The sequence below is a fragment of the Xenopus tropicalis genome, chromosome 6, assembly GCF_000004195.4.
Source record: "Xenopus tropicalis strain Nigerian chromosome 6, UCB_Xtro_10.0, whole genome shotgun sequence".
NCBI lineage: Eukaryota > Metazoa > Chordata > Amphibia > Anura > Pipidae > Xenopus > Xenopus tropicalis.
In genome coordinates this window covers 128,245,637-128,254,408 of record NC_030682.2, presented here as the reverse complement: position 1 = coordinate 128,254,408, position 8,772 = coordinate 128,245,637, and positions in this window count along the sequence as shown.

Below are 8,772 nucleotides of genomic sequence, written 5' to 3'. Positions count from 1 at the left end.
ATCTTGCAATTTGTTGTACTAAGCACTTTGTAGGATTGGTGGATCCATACTGAATTATTTCATCGTTGGACTGATGTATCCTTATTAAATTTCCCCTTGAAAGGGCACTAAACATATTCATTTATTTCAGGCACTGAAGTTCAATTCTGGCCATACTAACTGCATTTATTTCAGGCATTGAAGTTCAATTCTGGCAATACTAACTGCATTTATTTCAGGCATTGAAGTTCAATTCTGGCAATACTAACTGCATTTATTTCAGGCATTGAAGTTCAATTCTGGCCATACTAACTGCACAGAAAGCACAGGAAGGAAGTGAAAGCCACCATATTGTGGTGCCGCATACAGCAAGTCACATCTCATTGTTTTGTTTTATGGGTTGATTGATTTTAAATTTCATATTTCATAATGAATTGGAAACCCCCTAGGGCTTGTGCAGAACTGCAAATAATTGCATTGTGCAGCATCACTGTTTTTTGGGGTAAGTGGCAGAGAAAAGCGGTTTGTGCTGCAGACATTAATGCAAAATCCTTGACTGCTGAGGAGAATTACAGCTTAAAAATATGGTGAGAAATGTTTTACTTTATATATATATATATATATATATATATATAGGTTACACAGAGGTTCAGCATCTTTATAGAAGTAATCACCCATGCCTTAAAATTTATCCTGAGGAGCTTTCCAGCTTGCATATTATTTTGCCATCTTTTGAGTGTCAGTGGCACTGCATATCTAAATAATAAATTCATATAAGTACTTAATAAATGTCATAGTTCAACTGAGAATTAGATCCCCTATTATGCTAGAACACGATAATCCAGTAGCAACAAAGACTTATACACCAGCCCTGCACTTGTATATAAATAGCTACGATGTACGTAATGTTTTTCCTGGTAGGTAAGGAAGTTATCTTACCTATAGCAGCCCTGTATGCCTCCCTTTAAGCTGACATAACTATAACCACATATTTTTCATTTTTCAATAGCACAAGGCACTGGTGTCCCTTACAAACCCTTCTCTTTGCCTTAGTAGCTAAACCCTGGGATTTTCTAAGTCATGGTAAAATATTTCAGGTATTCTTTATTATGAATGCAGTCTCTTCCCAGAAACTAACATTATTGGGTTATAATATACAAAAGGTTCCTTTACAACTCCAAGCCCTGTTACATTTGTGCAAAATTTTCCAGTCGGTTGCAGGTAAAACTACCGTATAGTTGCACTCACAGCTGCTACCCACCTGTACTGAAATGAGTTCTGCAGTGCCTATTGATGCAGAGCTACCGCCACGTCTGGAACAGACAGTAGCTCCAGGGTTCCCTCAGCACCCTGTGTCATTTGTGAAGTGCATTTGGGTGTAAAAAATAGGATGCACACGCAACTCATAAGACAGACACCAGAAATGATGCTAAATGGACTTTGAAAATATTTCTCCCAGGTTGCTAGGGTAATTAATCCTTAACAACAAAATGTCCACTGGTGGACCAGAAAAAAATGGCAGTGGTCTCAGGTCACTGCAGAAATGAATGTGTTCATAACCAATTTTTGCAGTTATCTTACAGGTCCATTTTCTGCAGTGATCCAGCAGACATATCTGGGGCTAATGTGCTCATAATCGGTTTCTGCTGTGATCCAGCAGGCATGTTTAGGGTTAATGTGCTAATAAACCATTTTCTGCAGTCATTTTTCAGCACTGTGCATTGGTGCAATTTTCTAAAGATGGCCCTTTTTATCCTTGTACATAATAATGGGTGCACAGCAGCTGCAGAGGGGCTGGTAGCAGGTGTACTTGTGTTTCATAGGACCCTGGGATGAGGTTCTCTGCTGGACCCCAGTGAGACACTTTTGAGAATTGAAAAACAATAAATAATTCAAATATAAAAAAAACTGAAAAAATAAAGTCCTATTGCAATTTGTTTTAGAATGCTGCTGTCTACAGCAGAACAATCCCTTTAAATCTAACAATGTATGAACAACTTTGATAATTCTAGAAAAATGTTCTTCACAAAAATGTAATTAAAAAAAATATAGTATGGGATTAATTCAAATGGCAAAAGTGGCACCCAATGTAACGTTCATGTATGCACCATTGTTTTATTCACAGCAGGGAATTTTTCAGTTTATACAACAATGGAAAATAAACAAGTAAAGTTCTTTCTTATGGCACCAGAACAGACTGGGCCACTGGCTGTCTGAATACTGCTTTTTGACAGTGCCTGAGCCACAATTTAGGCAACTTATTACACATATTTAACTTACAGTCTTTTAGGTGTTTTTTTCTAGTCTCTCAACTACACCCACTCACTTCCTACTTCCTAGACAAAATGCTCACTCACAGCCCCTTCTCTTTTGCACAAGTGATGCCTGCACTGGCTTTTCCAGCCTCAGTGAACACAGCCTCTGGAATTTTCTATATTCACTGTGTCTCACAATTATTGCATTATTTTCAATAATTAGGTTGCCAAACATGCAGGACATCAGAGCGTGGTTGGACTGGGGCCACCGGGACAAAAAATAGCCCCAGTCCAACCCTGCATCAGAAAGGCTACTTCTGTTTATGCTGGAGTTGCATTTAGTGGCACATACCTGCATAAAGCAGCTGATAGTTCCTCTCTCATTTTACACCTATGAAAGTATACAGTAATAATAATTGTCACCTGATTAAAGGAAATCTTCAGTACTGTGCAGGTTTTTTATTGTCAATAGGGGTGTAACTATGAGGAAGCAGACCCTGCAACTGCTGGGAGGGGGGCCCAGTGGGGCACTGACTGATAGTAGTTTCAATATATATTTATGAAAATGTCTCCTTCCCAAAATTTGGGGGGTCCTAACACAGTTTTTCTGTGGGCCCAGTATCTTCTAGTTATGCCACCGGATATTTATATTTGACTGTCTCTCCCAGTGTTATTGGGTAGCCCAGAAGGCCCTGGTTCTGCTCATGGTCATGCTTGCAAATACAACAACAAAATGCTGGATTGGACACAAAACTGAGCGTGCCCCAATGCTAATTAGATACTTGAGATTGGTGATGATGCATTAATGGAAGCACGGGCTAGTGAATTGGATGCCTAATGCAGTTAATAATTCCATTAGTGAATTGTCAAAATTCTATCTATATTAGCACCTTGTGCCAGAAGTTGCAACAAACACTGTGCATATTTGCCCATGGGCAGTAACCCATAACAATCAGTGACTGGCTTTTTATCAGCCAGCTGCATGTAGAACAATGAATGCAACACTTTGGTTGCCATGGGTTACTGCCCATAGGCAAAGTTGCCCAGTATTGATAAATTACCCCCAGTTTTTTAATTGGCCCCCGCAATGATGCTGGAATTCTAGGTTCAAAATGTTGAATTATGGGATAAAAAACATAGTTAATTGCATCTCACAACTGCACTTTGCATTTGTGCCATAAATAAGCCACTCATTGAGTGAGTACAGAGCCCTTTTAAGTGAAGAGAGAAAATCAGACTATTATACACTTTTCTTAAATCTTAAATTGTAGGTATTTTTCAAATGCAGAGCATGAGTGGAGCCTAAGAACAAAATAAAAGCCTACACTTCTCTTGCTAAAATGAATGAAAATTGAAGGGTGTCTGAGTGACTGAGGTAATGTGCCTTTTTGGGCCTGAGCCGGAGAGGTGACGTGATTGTCTCATTGCACATTCTAGATGCTGACTCACTCCTGGCAGGGGGAATGGATACTAAATAATAACGAGATTACAGATTTTATTCATTTGTTACTGAACAAATCTATTGTTGCCAAGCAACGCTGCCCTCCACAGTGACATCACTAAAATGTGAAGTACTTAATGGAATACTGCTAATACTAATGGCTCGTGCATAATGAGCAGCATTCTCTGACATGCTCCAATTGTATCCATGCAGAACTTCATGTAAATAATATTACATGCTTTGTTTGCTGGCAAGATGAGTCGTTTATTCTGCACCTCAAATGGAAATGCATATTTTACATTCTACTGTAACATGTCCACAAGTAACTGGGAATGTTTTAAATGATATAAAACATAATACACAAGAGAAATGCATAACAAGTAAAATATATCCTTATAAATGGTGTTGGGTGATGTCGCTTGTGGCAAGTTACTCTGCAAAACCTGCACATTTCAATATATAAAATATCCCCTATTGTAAAATATGAGGATCAGTAGTGCATATTTGTGTTTATGAGTGAACCCCGGACTGGCAATGTGTGGATTCTGGCAAATGCTAGAGGGGCTGCTGTAAGATGCCATAGACAGTCACTATTTATTGGGCCTATAGGGGGCCACTTGGGCCTCTGTGTACTTGAAATGTCAGGGTCTGTTTTGAATCCTAGATCAGGCCTGGCCCCAAATTCATTCCTCTCTGGAATGAATTGATTTTCGCGGGACAGTCCTGATTTTAACAGCTCAGCCTGTAGTCCCAGATTCTTATTGGAAAGTCCCTCTTTTCCCTTTAATCTATTGCACTGAACGCTAAAAAAGATACAATGTTTCTCAAACTTAATCAGATAAGTTTTCTGGGCTCTCTGCCAAAAGCTACTTAACAAGCTACAACTCAACTTAGATACAATTGTAACCAATAAGCTAAACATGTCTCTGAGACTTGTATCTTAAAGGGTAATTTCATTTTTTTAGAAAAACTGTAATAACAGATACACAGAAATGTGTTCCAACTTTAAATAACCTGCCAAATTTTGTAAAAATTGGAGTTGTATTTAGGGGGTGTGGTGAAAAAAAATTAGTTATGCCAAGGGAAAAGGTAAATTCCCTACAATGCACCACAATCAGTGGAACTATTTGAGAAAGTAGGAATTATCCAGCTAACCTGAACAATCCGGAGCAAATGTGCCTGTGCCTGAAAGAATGGGTTAAAACTATTCCCTAAGCATATACCCACGAGCACACCCTGGGCCCTTAGGTAGAAACACGATTGAATAAACACGTAGGGGTTCACCCCGTTTGCAATCAGTCTTAGGGGCACATTTACTAATCCACAAATCCGAATCCCGAATGGGAAAAAATCGGATTGGAAACTTGGAAAATTTTGCGACTTTTTTGTCGCCGTCGTGTTTTTCCCGTATTTTGCGTCATTGTTTCATCGCCGTCACGACTTTATCGTATTTTGCGCAACTTTTTCGTCAGTGGCGCAATTTTTTCGTCAGTGGCGCAATTTTTTCGTATTGAGCAATTGTAAACGGCGGAAAAACCAATCCGATTTTTTCGCGACGGTGGCGAAAAAGTCGCGAAAAATATACGATAAAGTTGTAGCGATAAAATCGCGGGACATACAAAAAAGTCGCAACGGCGATGAAAAAATCGCAAAAATACCGATCATTATGAAAAAACGCGTTCGGACGCTTTCGGTCCGTTCGTGGATTACTAAATCTGCCCCTTAGTGTGCCCATTTTTGCTCAAACTTCAAATCTATTCACAACAGTGATATGTGCTTTTCCTCAAAAGACTGCAAAGGTGGCCCTACAAAATGTGTACAAAATATGAGTATGGGGAATGAATACTTGTGCATATAGCAGGTTTCAGCTCTTTCCATAATATTTTTTCAAATTGAAAAATAATGATATATTGAAATTTCTTTCAGTGTTTTGAAGTAAAAGTTTTACAGAGAATACAACTGGGTAGAAGTTTGAGGCTTATGATGCAAATCTTTGGCTTAATGGGAAGATATTTACAACAGCGGTCGCCAACCTTTTTGACCCATAAGCCACATTCAAATGAAAAAAAAGAGTTAGGAAGCAACATAAGCATGAAAAGTGTTGCATAGGGTATGCTTCTCTCCAAATGAATTCTGTAGGCAGGCAGGGTGAAGCGGATCCGCCAGACTTGCGGCAAATTGCACGCACAGTTGTATTATTTTTTGTAAATGGGATGCAGTTGCCTTAGCTGCAGCACAACAGTGTAAAAAATATGCCAAAATTCTAGGAAAAATGCTGCATTGGGGGGGGAAAAAACCATGGAAGTTGTGCTCAAAATTGCACTTTGCTCACTGCACTTGCAGACGTGCACTTGCCCTAATAGGTTGTATAAGCTGCATCTCCTTGTAAATGGCTCCTAGTGTAAGAAGACCAAATAGCATAAATGTGTCTTTTTAATTATGGCCAAATTAGGTTTTTAGCTTGAATCTTTAGAATGATGTTGTGTCAGAAATCTGATGACCAGGTGGAGATGCAAAAAGGTGCACAGTGACATTATTATAAATAGAGCTGGGCAGAAGTGAAATGAATATACTTCCCATTTATTTTCTTAGAATTCCCTTCTAATCTACCACATTGTTTCAGTGAAAATGACTCAGCAAGACCAGTTCCCTGCATAAATGTATTGGCAGAGAACTAATTCTGTGAAACATTCACCTGTCTGTATAACCTATTTTCCTTCATTGTTGCCCTAGGGCATAGAGATGACATGACAACATCAACAACAAAAACAATTCAATTTCGAAAATATGGAAGTGCCCTTTAAAGTAAATGTCTTCATTTCTGCTGTTACCACACTGTTTTTCAGCTTTTATAATGACTTCACTCTCTCAATGAATACAAGAAAGGGAATGTGGTGTCGCCGCATTCCTGTTACTTTCTCTGTGACTTTGAAAGCACTTGAGCTATTCTTAGTAATGTGCTCTTTTTCATCCAAATGGCTTGGGTTATGCTCAAAGCTGGCAGAGTTATATTAGAAAAGATCATGTAAAAACGACTGCAAAGGCCATCTGACTGCTATAACCCTTACACTTACACTGCCATACACAAGTGCACACAGTATAATGGCAATAGCCTGCAATAAATGTCCTGATATTTTTACTTTAATGCTAGTATGCTTTTGCTATTTAGATAATTCTGTTCCTACATAGGAGTTTTTATGATTCCGTGTATTGCCCTGCATTATTTCTGTAAATCTTGATTTCCCAAAGTAGAGTCCTGCATGGGTCCAGTGGGCACATCCATACCTGAAATGGACCAGTTAACCTGCATCCCAACCCAGACCCACTGACCTGCTCCTTCTATCATCTCTCCTGCTGACCCTACCTGCAATGTATTAACTTCTAACCAGACCCAGGACCTGTAAACCCAGAAGTGGTGTCACTGTGGACCAGAAGTTACATCACTCATGAAGTTGATGAACAAGATCAGGGTGGAAAAATTATCTTTTAACTAAGGGAGGTGGATGGACTACAGTGTGCAATCTATTTGGGTGACCTCCTGCCCCAGTGCATTGTGGGTATTCTGGGTATGCCTGACCTGATGCAGGACACTATCTTAAAGTACAACCAGCCATTAGGGTGCAGTTCTGCCATAGACAGGGCCTGTATTAGGGTAGGGCAGAGGAGGCATTTCCTTCAGTATCAAAGAGCCCCATAGGGGAGTGTAAAGTAGATTAATTCAAACTGGGACATATTATTTCTCTTATATACTGAGATATTGTGGCATTATGACAGTTGCTTTCTGTTATGCCTAACTCTGAGGTCTATCATTTGCTAAGGAGCCTCCTAAACCATGACAAATTGCTGTAATAGTCACAGTTTTGAGTATACTTGGGACAACAAAAAAGTATTAACCCAAATTGTAACCATTATTGGCCTTCAGGCATGGATTCCAGGTATTCTATAGGCCCCTAGTGGCCTCCATAGTTGCCTGTATCTAGTACAGGTTGTCTTCTGCATGACTGGACAATATAAGATCTACTTATTTGGTGAGGCGGCCAAACAAGCAGATTTTACCCCCTATATGCCCACCTTAGGTGGGCAATATTGGGTTAAAATGATCACTTGATCCCTACGGCCAAATTACTGGACCAAGGACCGCATCTATGAGCATCCATGTGGTCCTTGATCTGATGGGAGAATCAACCCTGCTTTATCGATATCTTCCCAGTTTTTGGCCAGATATCGGTTAGGTGGGCCTGTTGGACGGCCCCATACAAGAGCAGATAAGCTACCAATGTGTGAAAGTGTGAAAATACCTAGGAAATCTCTTCTTATGTTTTTTTTTTCGAAAACAGCATAAATGTTGAATTTTGCCCTTGATAAACCAGCCCTCTAGCTGTCTCTGTTTTAAACAGCTTCCACAGAAAGAAAGAAAGGTTGCAGTCATGCAACCTGACTAAAGGGTTAAAGTACCTGAATAAATTATATCTTTTTGATTGCCCAAAAATTCTAACCTTTTTGCCAAATAAAGATAAATCGAGCCTTTAAAAAACACAATTCCATTTCAGTAGCTTACTGTTTCTACACTAAAAAGAAGGGTCACAATAAACCAAATGTAAAAAATATATATTTCCACTCTCGTGGAGAATGAGGAAACCACAAGGAAAATAAAATGAATGTGAGGACAGAGGAGTGCTGGCTGGCGTATGTGACTCACTAAGCAGACAAACTGCCATGTGATTATCTGGTGGGCTTTTTACCTAGCAACCATGAAAATATGTGGCTCCTTTCTTTCTGCTATTCAAGTTAATTTAATATAATTTTTCATTAAAAAAAAGTATTAAAAAAAAAAGTATATACAGCATTTCTAAATATTACTGGTATTTGTCATTAATTAAATGAATTGTGTCATTGGAAGACATGTTATTTTCAAAACACATCAGTAAATAGAGCTTCTCCAGCAGAATCCTGCATTGTAACCTGTTTTTCAAAACCACAAACAGATTTTTTTAATATTTAATTTTGAAATTTCACATGGGGCTAGCCATATTCTTCATTTCCCAGGGTGCCACAGCCATGTGACCTGTGCTCTGATAGACTTCAGTCACACTTTAC